This window comes from Callospermophilus lateralis, unplaced genomic scaffold (genome assembly GCF_048772815.1).
Source record: "Callospermophilus lateralis isolate mCalLat2 unplaced genomic scaffold, mCalLat2.hap1 Scaffold_63, whole genome shotgun sequence".
Classification (NCBI taxonomy): Eukaryota; Metazoa; Chordata; class Mammalia; order Rodentia; family Sciuridae; genus Callospermophilus; species Callospermophilus lateralis.
The window spans coordinates 1195553-1209480 of NW_027514713.1; positions in this window are offsets into that span (position 1 = coordinate 1195553).

Below are 13928 nucleotides of genomic sequence, written 5' to 3' on the forward strand. Positions count from 1 at the left end.
TTTTGATTGGAGGGTAAGTTTCACATGAGCCAGCAGGGTATTCTGATTGGTGGGTAGAATCAGGTGAGCCAGCAAGGCTCTGATTGGTGGGTAAGGATCATGTAAGACAGCAGGGCTCTGATTGGTGGGTAAGGATCATGTGAGCTAGCAGGGCTCACCATTGGATGGCTCTTCTTGGGGAAGGGGAAGTTAGTCTTTGGAGCTAGGGTGACTCCCAACTTTCCCCCCTCTTTGTATTAAATGAGAATGGCCGTGGACTCATTCTGGCTGCTTCCTGCTGAAATGGGGTGGTGTGGGAGAAAGAGGAGGGAAGTAAGCAGCCCTCATAGGAGGGTGAGAAGACCAGTATCAACAAAGGTTCCTTGCCACCAGAGATTCTTGATGACATCAGTTCATCCACATAGGTCTTGACTGGAGGTATCATCAGTAGCCAGGAGTTGGCAATTCCTGAGGAGAAGCTGATAAAAAACTTGATTAGAAATTTTACCCACCTGAGTCTGAATGAACTTTATGATAGGGGGAAGGAACAGGCACATGGAGTTTTTATAGCCCAAATCTAATGGGGTCTGTGTGTCTACAAGCTGCCTTGTTGGCCCAAGGGGGGTTAAGTGTTCAACCCTGAGCAGGGGGTGGGTGTTCAGCCTTGAGCCGGGGCTTGGGCATTTGGGCTTGAAGCAAACAGGTGATAAAGAACCAGACAAAGGGTTTGAGAGGCCAGGTCATTCTGCAGCTAACTTTGTTTGGCATGCCCTGCAGGCCCTGCAGACCAGCCTGTCCTGCACCTAACACCCTCAATTCCACTCTTCATTCCTAGTCCAACCTAGCTCCCTCCCCTCTCAATTAAGGCTGCTCTTCAAACTTTCTCCTACCTGGGTGTACCAGCTACTGTATTTCCCTTTGAGAGCAGTCAGATCTCTCCAGGTATTATATGAAACACCTCAACTTTAAATACTGATACTTGGAATTCTTACGAAACTGGGAGGCCCTCTGGAGCCCTGTGTAAACTTGAAGGTGGACACACTAAGTGCATGCTATCACACTTGGCAAAGATGATCCAGCTAAACACTGGCCTGAGCAGCAAGTCTCAGTGGTACTTACGTACACTCCAGCTGCGGTCAGAAGATGGTGACTTCTTCCCCTGGGAACTTAAAACTGAACTCAGACATGCACACGCATACACATAGGAAAAGCAGAAACTCTATCAAAGCCTGTAACTAGCTCATGACACCAAAGCTTCTCACTCTTCTATTGGCAAACGGGCAGGACCCAAAGAAGCACCTTGGTTTTTCAGAAGCAGGGCATATGGATCACCATAAGAGGGCAACTTCCACACAGGATGGAGAAGTTGAGAAAAGGAAGGATTTAGAGAGCACTTCAGACAGGGGAAGACAGAGTGATGATAGAGCAGGTGGGCTGGACCAGAGCACACCCAATGCCTCACCCAAGGAGAGCTCAGTTTGCCTCCCAGGACAGTCATTGACTCACTGAAGGTAATTCAGGTAGGGGTAGATGTAAGCAACAGGAAGAAACAACTTCACCTGGGCATGAGTTGATGGAAGCCCAGGAACTCTAGTCAGAAAGAAAAAGAAAATTCAGAAGAAGAGGATTATCAGGAAAAAAGTTGCAGCAAAAGGCTATTACTGAATAATTTTCGTTACCGGAGGGTGCATGAATTAGTGCAATGGCGGCTGCCACGTGCACGAGCCGGTCACAGAGCAGCAAAGAATTTCCAAGAGGTGTCAGTCAGCTCCGTCCCACCCCCTGCCTGGGGAGCTGAACACCACTGTGAGAGCCCAAATCCAAACCTGTGCCTGGAAGCAGTTTGAGTCCAGGACTCTCCCCAGGGCCATCTGGGGCTGCCCAGGAGGCTGCAGGCAGAAGACAGCATTCCCAGGTGTGGGAACACTGTTGGAGGGTGGTGATAGGAACACCAGCGTGTGCACATGCCCAACCTGTACACGCCAACTATGAGCAGGGTCCTGCACACTAGTTACACCTCAATGAAATTGGTAGGGTAAACAAAACACACATGTTTCTCCTTAGGCACAGAAGGCACCTGGTAAAGTGCTCTCTTATGATCACACGTATTCAGGGATCACCATGCTCTGGACACCTAAATGGTTTGTCAGAAGGACAACACACAACGATCCCACTACCGGCCAGATTCAAGCAAGTGTGGTGGGGTCTGGCTGGAGGGGGCCCGTAGGGTCACTTGCCTTGAATCTTCAGACATAGGGTTAAGAGAGGACCCAAGAGGGGCCAGAAATGAGGGGGAGCATTTACAAGAGTACTTAATGACAGCTGATGATTGTTGGCTCTTTTGATGAAGGTGTAGGAGTGCTGGGCTTAAGCCTGGAAATGTGAATCCACAGGGTAAGTTGGTTATTAGACAGCTTGAGTTTGGCCACCAAAGGCATTCACATAGTCACCTGAGCAGGACTCTCCCAGTTTGGATTTAGAGGGGGCTTTTCCCCTGGTGGGCAATAGTAAACAAGTTCACCAGGTGTTAAGGAAGTAGCGTTTTGAGAGAGACTAAGGTCAGGAAGGAGCCAGGCTTGATAGCACCAGAGTTCAGAGCATAGATGAAAGAGGAGAGGCAGGGCATAGGTTTCAGAGATGGGTAGGGGTTCTATAGGCAGTCTGGGAGGAACGAGGAGACGGCCATACATGACTTCAGAAGGTGAGAGATTAGAAGGCTTTTTTGCCAGGGCCCTAATGTGCAATAAAGCCAAGGGGAGCATCTTTACCCAGTCCAGGCTTAATTCCATGGTGAGTTTGGTGAGGGTCTCTTTAAGGGACCGATTAGTCCTTTCAACCTTTCTAGAAGCCTAGGGGCAGTAAGGGCAATGGAAATGCCAAGGGAGTGATAGTGCATGAGCCAGTCCCTGAGTTTTCTGTGAGGTGAATTCTGGGCCATTATCTGATTGGATAGAAGTGGACATCCCAAAATGGGGGATTATGTGAGTAAGCAATAGATCAACTACTGTAGAGGCCCATTTATGACCACGGGACTGATGAGAAGGGAAAGGTTTAGGTTTTAATGGAGTGTTAACATTGGTTCTCTGTATTGGTTTTCTGGAAGATCTGACAAATGGAAGTCATCTGTTGTAGAAGGGTCTCATGGCATGGGAAAACGTAAAAAAAGGAGTGATGCTGCAGCCCGGCTGGCTGCAGCAAAATAACCGGGGGTGACAAACAACTTGTGTAGATTGATACAGCAGGAGTAGGAGCCATTTATTGTAGGACAGGAGTGGTATTTATACATTCCACACAGCTTATCTAATTAGCATAAATTAGATACAGCATTCAACCAATCAGGAATCTCCACACTTAATGGCTCACTGGCATTACTTCACAAACCACTCCCTCTGGCATTTTGCCAGGCGCCATCCAGACTTGTTTACAGACCCTAACAGAGTGAAGGAAAGTAGTAAGACTCTGTGGATTAGAATGGAATAGAGAGTGAAGAAACTGGAAGAGTTGCTGGGGATCTTTGGGCTGATCCCTGGTGTTAAGGAGTAGCTGAGACAAGGTAAAGCTCTGTAGGGTGGCTGGTCAAGCCACTTGATTGGCCTTGGAATTCCCCAAAGTAGTAAGGGAGGAGTCAGTTTGGTGGGCCTTAAAATGGATTATTCCTAGTTGGGAAGGCAGCTTGGAGGCTCCTAGTATGCCAGAAATAAGTGTAGAATTAATGACTGCTGTCCCTCTGGTGGTCAATATCCCCTTTCTTTCCAAATGGTTGCATGGGAGATCAGGATATGGAAGACATATTATATAGGGAGAGGATTTTTCCCTCCATTAGCTCACATGCCCTTGTGACAGCTATGAGTTTAGCTTGTTGGTTGGTGGTATTGAGTGGGAGAGGTTTTGCCTCTATGATGGATGAGAGGGAAATGACAGCATACCCCGCTACTTTAACCTCTTTGTCATAAAGGAGCTACCATCTGAGAACCAGGTGAGGTTCAAAGAGGGCAGGGGTACCTCAGAAATTGTGGTAGGACAGGGTAAAATCATCCCTAATACCTCCAGGCATTTGTGGATGGGATCTTGTGTGGGAGAAGATGAGAGGATGGAGACAGGGTTTAAAGGAGAGCAGGGCTGAAAAGAGATGGAGGGATTTTCAAGGACAGACAAGGATGGATAGAATCCTGGAAAGGAGGAATTGACTGTAGCCCCCTTGTAAGTGAGAAAATAATGGTGAGGAGATGAGATGGTTATCAGGGAGCCAAAGGTAAGCTTGTATGCTTCTTTCTGGAGGTCATGGGCCGCTGCTAGGGCTCTGAGGCATGGGGGCCAGACCCTAATGGTGGAGTCACACTGTTTGGATAGGTAGGCCACAAGTGCAAATGTGGGGCCATATTCCTGACCCTGAATGCCAGACTTTGTCCCTGTTTTATATAGAGGTTGAAGGGTCAGGAGAGGCCAGAGAGATTAAGGGTGGGTGCCCAGAGGAGGGCTTTTTAAAGGGCTTCCATACCACTGAGAGTAGGGGTTCATCTTGGCTGCCTTTGGCCCTGAAGTACCGAGCCAAACCCAAGAGGGAGAGTCATCTTTGGTCCTTGGTGTAAGTATAGACACAAAAAACTGTTTTCTGTCTACTGTAATGGCCTTTTTCCCTTGAGAGATACAGAACCCTTGATACATGCAATTTGGGCCTTTTGTGGAGAAGCCCAATATCCCTTTACGGCCAAGAAATTAAGTAGGAGAACTGTGTCATCTGTTGAGCGCCCTTTGGACAGACTAGAAGAGTTTGTAGAGGTTTGCAAGGGGTGCAGAGAGCAGGATTGGATGGGAGCAAGAAGAAAACTTGGAAGATATCCCTTAGAATGGAGGGATCCAGGGACCCAAAATAGGGCCATCTGCTTTGGTTGTCTAAGGGGTAAGTGGGCCAGGCCTGGGTGCTATATTTGATCCAAGAGTCATTGTAGGGGATAGTCGACCAGCAGAGAGGACACATTACCCATGTAAGAGGGAAGAGGACACAGAGAAGGAGGAAACTGATTTATTGGCAAAAGGGGCATCCCCGCTAGAGCCAAAAAGCCAGGAGTGCCTAAGTGGCAGGTTCAAGCTGTGGAGATTGATCATCTCCAAATCCTGAGAGTCGAAGCTCTCATCCTGGACAGAGCTGGAGCCATGGGAGACCTTGGCCAAGGCTTTTCAGGACACCTCCTGGAGAGGCCAGATACTTCCAGGGCCGGAAAGAGGGGAGAGGAAGGGGAGGGTAAGTGTCTCTCTAGTGGCCAAACCTTAAGGTGAGAGGACTAGGACTTTTGAATCTGCCCAAGGAAGAAGTTCCTGAGGGTCACCGTAGCCTTAAAGGCTGTGGTGGGGTGATTTTCTCCCCACAGGTGGGCAAATAGATTTGCTGGACGATAGTCAACATATTGCAAGAGGGTGGATTCGGGGCACTGGGGGTGAAAAGATTGGAGGTCGGAGGCCAAGTTTTGTCCAAAGAGGTATGGACCCTCTCGAAATCCCTGAGGAAGGACAGTCCAGGTTAAAGGCAGAAAGATATTCTTTAAACCTATTACCGAGATGTGGGTGGCAGTGTGAAGGATCTGAGACAGCAGAGTGTATGGGTTGAGAACCAAAGGATGTATGTTGTAGGCCCAGAAGAACTTTATGGGCCTAACGGAAGTGTTGATGAGTCGTAGGTAGGACCCATTGGGCTTTTTTTACCGCTAGTATAGGAGTAAGGGGAATGAGCATAACGGAGGTACCCCTTGCTAAGAAGGTCCTGAATGATCAGGAAATGGTGGAGGGGGTATGGGTATCCCATAGAATTGGGTCAACTAGGTTAGTATGGTATTTCATTTCAGCCTCACAAGTGGAGCATAATGGCTACTTTTCTGCCAAAAGGGCCAGAAAAGATGAACAGGCCAATTCTGGGACCTGACTGATTCCAGGAGCCCATATGTTGATTGTTGTATTGAATTTAGAGAGATTATCTCAGCCAAGCAAAGGAACTTGACATTGGGGCATAACTAGGAATGTCTGAAAGGATGGGAAGTTGTCTATGGAACAGAGTAATAGGGGAGTCTTTTTTGGATAGATGGTCTTTCCTCCTACCCCGAAAATAGGAGAGGTGGACGGCACTGTTTGCCCGCAGAATTCTGTCAAGACTGAGAAGGTACAGAAGAGAAAGTCAACCTTGCACCTATCCACTTGAATCCACACCCTGGGTTTCTGTCTATTGATTGTTATGGCCAGGGACAGGACCCAAGGCACCATCAATTGATTGCCATGCCCGGAAGGTCGGAGGGTTCCCTGGTCATAGGCATCCTATGAGATCTAGGACAGTCAGAGCCCCAATGACCTTGTTGTTGACATTTAGGGCATGGGTACGCGGAGTACGTGGTGTGGGACATGCCCTGGCCCAATGTCCCTCCTTGCCACTCTTGAAGCAGGCACCCGGGGGCGGGGGGTTCGGTGATGGGCGGTGACCCAAGGAAGCACCCTGCAGGACATGGGTAAGCATCTGAAATTTCTCAGTCTGGGGGGTGGCAGGGTCTTGTCTGAGCTTTTTTAGTTTTGCCCAGATGTTGGGGTAGTTCTGCAAGAGGAAATATGTCATAAGGACATCGCGGCCATCTGGGGTTTTGGGAGTTTGATCTGGAGCAGCAAGTGGCCCCAGAGGGTGATTGGGATTAACTCGGTGAGTTTCATCCGCATGGGCTCTGGCAAGTTCCCAGACTCTGGTACCTTCCTCAAGAAGGAGAGTATTAGCCAATAACATATAAGTGAGGCTATAAGCCTGGAGGGCCTTTTTGATACTCTCTTTTGTGGTGAATGTGCCCAACTTTGCTCGAGTTGCATGGGGTCATTCATAGAGAACAGGACATGTACCTGGATAATGCCCTCAGGTCCAGCAAGCTCTCTTAAAGGCGCCATGGTTTGTGGGACTAGGGGTGGGACCTAGTTTGGGGGGAACTAAATGTGTTAGCTGAGTCAGGGGGAGCACATGAGGGGTAGACGGAGCCGATGGGGGAGGTCGGTAGGGAGGGGGTTCATCTGCCAGATAGGCAGGGGTGAGAATGAAGAAGAGAAATAGCCTCAACATAGGGGAACTCCTTCCACTTTTTTGAGCGCTTACAGAAGTTAAACAGATCTCTGAGAATTGTGGGATCTAGGCACCCTCCTGGGGACCATTGACTTCGATTGTAATTGATAGTAAGGCCAATCTTGTTTGCAGAATTTAAAAAGGGGGAGTCTGCAGGGAGGGAAGAAGAGGCCCCCATAGGTCAGGAGAGGGGCAAGGGTGGTTGAGAGAGAGAGAGAGAGAGAGAGAGAGAGAGAGAGAAGAGTGCCTGTTCTTCCATCCCTTAGTACCTCCCACTCATGAACCGGGTTTCAGAGAGTCCACCGTGACCATGAAAGTCATGGTGGGGTGCGTTCTCTCCTCCAGATTGGGCGTCAGAGGTTTGCCCAATGATCATGGTCAAAGACCCTTAGTAGCCCATCTGAAGTTGGATACCCAATAGGGGAACTGACCTACTGAAGATCTGGTGTTGTAAACAGCACTCAAAAGAGTGGACCAGGACGGCATGCCTTTAGAGAGGGGGGCCCTCGAGCAGCAAGGCATTCCCCATCCCGGGTTTCAGCAGCAATGAAAGAACAAACAAGGCTTGTCATTGGAGCAAATGCCTGTTTATTGAGGAACAGCTCTGCATATTTATAGAGCCAGGGGTGGTTTGACAGTTGGCATGGTGTGCTTTTTGATTGGAGGGTAAGGATCAGGTGAGCCAGCAGGGCTTGTCTGATTGGTGGGTAGGATCAGGTGAGCCATCAGGGCTCTGATTAGTGGGTAAGGATCATGTGAGCCAGCAGGGCTCACCATTGGACCCTCTTCTTGGAGGATGGGGAAGTTAGTCTTTGGAGCCGGGGCGACTTCCAAAATTTCCTATTGCTGAAAACTTCTGTGAATGGTGCATACAAATCCTAATATTTCTACAGTAACTGACCCCAGTTTAACATCAATGCAAGTAGATTCCTATGGGACATGATATGTATGTTGATGTTAATTTTTATTCAACATTGGTACATCAGTATATTCTCAATTTTTATACACCATAGGATGTATCATTTCATCCACAAGTTCACAAATTTATAGGCATTTGATTCACTTTCAATCACTTCTTGCTTCATAACACATGTATTCCTCCATGTTTCTTGACTGGCCTTTTCATGAGACTTCTTTCCAAACACAATATTTTAGATTTCCATAATCATTTTTGATGCAAAATTCACACACACTTAATGATAAACAGTAACCCTAATATTACCATTAGATGTATAACTGGTTGGAATGAATGTATGTATATCAATATGAGATTTCATGTATAGTTTCAGATATCAATTCAATCAATTATTTAGAGGTGGAACCAGTTATATTATTTATTCACAGGTCTATTCATGCATCATCTCTATTTTCATAGACACAGGGTACACCTATTTGTATCCTCAATACTACATTATAGGTCTAAAAAATATTGCTCACAGAAATGGTGGAAGAAATACTCATGTCACCTAATCTACATATTCATTTTATCACAGTAATATTCTTGACACAAAATGCAAAAGTCACACTTAGGATATTACCAGAGCCTAAATTGAAGGTGAGCATAGATTACCAAAAACATCCATGTCCATAGGTACAAGATTCTATGCCATTGTATAATGATTTATCTGATACATCTGTGCAGAACATAATTAAAACCTAGGTATCCCAATCAAGGGCCCAATGCCCTTCTGTGCTTCAAATCTTACCTAGATTTCTGTTTTGTACTTATATTTCACCTATATATTCTTATAAATATTGAATGTTCCCAATTCCAGTATTCATCTAACAGAATGATTCCTAACCCTAATTGAACATGTCATTAACCCTAACCATACATTTTCCCTCAATCTAACTTTACAAAAGAGCAACTACACAGTTGATCTTAAAATAAAGGAATGTAGGGGATCCTACACCTGCTGAGGACCTCAAAGATAGATGCAGAAATGATCCCTGGAGAAGATATAGGCAGCTACATAGGACCTGAGAGAGCAAAAGTTATGTTCCATGGCAAACAACCCGGTCAGGATGAAGGGATTTGTCTGAATCAGCCTCTCTCTTCTCAATGCAGGGAAGAAGGACTAAACCAGGCCTGTGTGGATAGCTGTTCCTGGGTTCCTATCATTTATATAACATTCTAACTTGTGAAAGTGTCTCAGGAAGATGGGGAAGACTCCATCTCATGGGACCCTTGTAAGCAACTGTTAGGACAATGGGGTTGCCAAGGCAGTGACCCTCATTCAGTTTCTTGAAGGAAGTGACCTCACATCACTTCCTTGGTGATGGAACTCTCTGAACTTGGGATCCAGGTAGCGAACAACCAGAGCCAGTCCCAGTCCCAGTCCCAGTGGGCTCACTTGTTTGGATTTATGAAGGACAGAGTCAGTCTTTCTTGGTACCTACTGATGTGAGGATATCCAAATGCCAGGAAAGCTCTGAAGAGGAACCTTTCCTGAGAAAGAAGGTAGTGGATCATTGCTGGCTCCTGACAACTTTACAGAGTTGGCCAAGGAGACCAGATTTGAGACAGGACAGTCCATTGCTGGGAACATAGTATGGCCCACCAGTCAGAGGACACCCCAAGTCCTAGTTGAGGGAAGGAGGTGCCTTTGTGGGTGTGTGTTTAAATTTGAGGTTTTGTCTCATGTTCTGAAAATATCTAGGAAAGGTGGTTTGTTCGGTTTGGTGTGGACTGTTTCTAGTGAGTCATTTGCACAAGGTGAGTGTTTCTATGTCTATGTATCCCACTTTGTCTGTGGTTGTAGACATTAGAATACAGAATGCATCAATGGATGTGTCCTATCTAGTGAAAAGCTTCCCAGCATTCATCCTGCCCAATTTATGAATAGACTGCAGCTTGCCTTATCGATGGGTACCACCAACTATCTTCCTAAGTTCCTGTATTCTTCCTGAATTCTGACCACTCTCCACAACAGGCTCATGGTTTTGTGTCCGAAGCTCTGTGACATGCCCATGTACAGGATAACTTAAGGAATGCTGAGCCTCTCAGAAAACTCAGATATCAGTGTGACTAGTAAAGTCTCAGTGGAGAAACCCTGCTTTGGGCCTTTTTCTTACCTATTGTTCTGTTGCCCTGAATGTCAGGAAGGTCTTTGCCTCTGGCCACCCCTTTGTGAAGCCTGAATAAATCAGTTTCCAAATGGAAATGAAGGGCCATCACCTGTGGCTCTTTGTTAATTGCTTTGTAAAGGGATGTGTCTGAATCAGCCTCTTGGCCCTGTGTGAGGCTGTGGCTTAGATTCTCAGCACCTGATGAAACAAAATAAAGACCCCATGTGTGTATCCAAAACAAAAAAGGCAAAAAGAGCAATCATTGAGGATGCAGTCTCTCGCCTTTTTCTCTAAGGTTCCTGACCTCTGTGAAGTGAGAATAGGGATCCTTTGGGAGAAATGAGTTCTTCAAAGCCCTCAGAGGCTAGCTCATAGGTGCTTGGGTTTTCTCATGACTCCAATTCACATAAAGAATCTATAACCGATAGTCAGTAGGCCTCAAATTTGAGAAGCGGAGCAGTATTAACTGCAGGCCTATTTGATCTCTCCTGGTTCTCAGGAAAGGTGTCTAGGCCACCCTGATTTCAGGCAAATGAGGGGCATGGGAGCTTATTTTGGACACTGTCTTGGGCTGCACCCCTCATGGAAACCTCCAGCCAGATGTTATGATGAGTGTCTATATGGAAGAAGATGAGGGCCATGTGGGAGTGTTTTGGTTTGAATTGTGGTCATTTGTGTGAAGGTTTGAAGAGATGACTGGGTCAACTACAGCTTGACCTCTTGTGTGATTCCCCTCAGAGACTGTTCTGGAACTGACCTCAGAGAAGTATTGTCATTAGTTGTGTCAGGATTTTAGGAGGTCACGCATGAGAGTCACCCTTGGAAACTGAGAACTAGGCCCAGTGTGGCTTTCCGCACAGCACTGGGAATCTCAGCCAGAATATCACATGATTTTATTGTTAAAGTCTTGGCGGCCATAGTTGAGAGTCAAAAAACACGTGGACCTCACATTGTAGACCTCCATGGACCTGGCTTCATGGGACATTTTGGCCAGTCTTTGGGAAGTCTTACCTGCGAGAGTTCTTCAGAGGTTTCATTGAAAAGAGATTCTTGGAGTGGGGATGTGGCTCAAGCCATAGCACGCTTGCCTGTCATGTGTGCGGCCCAGGTTCTATCCTCAGCACCACATACAAACAAAGATGTTGTGTCTGCTGAAAACTAAAAATAAATACTAAAAAATTCTCTGTCTCTATCTCTCTCTCTGTCTCTCTCTCTCTCTCCTCTTTATTTTAAAAAAATAAAGGAGATTCCTCACCATTTAATGGTTCCTGAATGAATTGAAATCCACAGTGCCTCCTACTTCATCCTTGAAATATGGCTAGATAAATACCATGAAATTTTTGAAATTCCCATGACCTTGCGGCACTGGAGAACCTTTGGATGTCTTGATGCTAATCATGACAGTACCAGACATTGGCTTGATTGACTGGATTTTATGAAAATGTTGTAGAACAGAGATGCCAGTAAGTTGGAGCCTGCTGAGAAGTGAGCCTTGAGCAATTGAGTGCAGGTGTGTGAGATAATATCTGTTGTGGGGCCATATGGATCTGGCATTGGCTTCCAAATGACTTGTGACTGACATGATTCAGCCAGCAGACCCTTATATGTAAAGGCATCTTGTTATGTGCAAAGATTTCAGGTCAATGTTCAGAATCAGGTTGCTATGGTCAAGGGGCAAGCTGTATAGAATCGCAGCCCGGTTGGTGTATTTTGCAGACCCTGACCCACCACATGTGACAGAACTCTCTCCAGCACTGTGTCCCAGTTGAACTCCTTGTATTTCTTTTTTTTCTTTTTTTTAAAGAAAAAGTGAGAGAGAGTGAGAAAGAGGGAGAGAGAGAGAGAATTTTAGTATTTATTTTTTTAGTATTTGGCGGACACAACATCTTTGTCTGTACGTGGTACTGAGAATCGAACCCGGGCTGCACGCATGCCAGGCGAGCGCGCTACCGCTTGAGCCACATCCCCAGCCCCAACTCCTTGTATTTTATAGAACAAATACCAAACTTCCAGTGCAGCTGAGGAAACACCATGAAAAGTGGAGAACATCCAATTGGCTTCACAGTTCACACGGGGAGACACTAAGCCCCCAGTGGCCACAGATTACCTACAAAGAGAGGATTCGGCACTGCTGCCTCATGTTCATTGGAAAATAAGAAACCCTGCCCTCCAGGTCACATAGATCCACACCCAGTTTTGATGGTCTCACTACAAAAGAAGCTACAGCTTTTGACAACATCATATATTTTAAGTCCCCAACCTCATAGGCAATTTCTCAAGAAGTCTTTAGGCCATCAGAGCTCCTTGTTTGTGGAGTGTTTACCCTGTCCCTTACTTTTAGAACCTCCTATGCCACCTCCAAGGTTGTGAAATCATGACCATTTTCCATTCCAGATATACATTCACAGATTTTCTTCCTCTTCTCCTCTAATTGTGTCTTACTTGGGGTTATGGTAATGTCAAGGCATTGTTCTGGATGAGAGTGGGAAGATTTTTGTGTAGCACATGTTTGCATACATATTGGATTCATTTTCCTATTTTCCATTTGAAATACTGAATCCCTGACACTAACCTATACTGGACTAGACTCTGAATACTAATTTTAACATGATGGAGAAAAATAAACCTAACAGAAAAGAAGTACAGGCAGTTCTTAGGAGGCATAGAGTATACTTGTACTTGCCTTTTGATTTTTAAGGCTATATGCTATAAATCTAGTCAACTTTTCATTGTAATACTAGTCCATGAGTTTTGAAAGCTAACAAATATGTAAATTCCTGTCTCCCTCTCTCTGTAGTCTACCGCAGTCTGTCTGGGCACAAAATAACCAAGCCGCCACAAAACCTTGTAGGTTCAAACAGCAACTCTTTATTCCTGAACTCTCACCTGCACTGTACACACACTTCCCGGGAACACACTCCCTCCACCAGGCTCTGCGGCCAATTTTCTCAGAACCCTGGGAGAAATCAAGGAGAACTTCAAAGTAGTGGGCTCTGAGGCAGCAGGATCCACCCTAATCCCAGCAGGATCCGCCCTAATTCTTGAGCTGCCCTATTCCTGGAGGATTCGCCCTAATCCTGGAGCCATCCTAATCCTGGAGCAGAAACACCTATCAACCTCTCTCTCTAGCAAAATGCTGGGCATCATTCCAATTAAACTGTGGCTCTCAACATCTCCCCCCTTCTGTTTAATTAAACAACAAGCATGTGGCTTAGGGACCGTGCCTGTCTTAGGTTGTCCAATACTACATATGGTTCTTACCTGTCATCAGATGAGCTGACCTCAAGGCGTCAGCCTCCTGTCTTAGATTGGTACCATTGTAATTGGATCTTACCCGTCTTTGGCTATCAGTCCAGCATACAGCCATACTTTTGGATAGGCCTTTGCACCAGTGGTGGGGGGTGAGGTTTTTTGCCTCACCTTTATTGGCCTCCAAATTTGGCCTTGGTACCAGTGTGGGGGGGTGAGATTCTTTGCCTCACCTCTGTTTGCCCTTAAATTTGGCCTTGCTGCCAGTGGCGGGGGGGGGGTGTGTGTGACGTTCTTTGCCTCACCTCTGTTTGCCCCCAAATTTTAGACCATCACAAGCAGAAAGGGAGGAGGATGAAAAATGCCATATCACCAAGCCAAATGACGGCTCCTTTTGGAAAAATTGTACCACCAATGACATCATCAGCAAAAATACCCCAACACTACCACAAGTCGCTGCACCAACAGATAGTTAACAATGCATATAAGTGATACATAGTCCAGGCAAGTTCTACAAGCAGTTCAGTGATGGCTATTGCAGAAGCTGTAG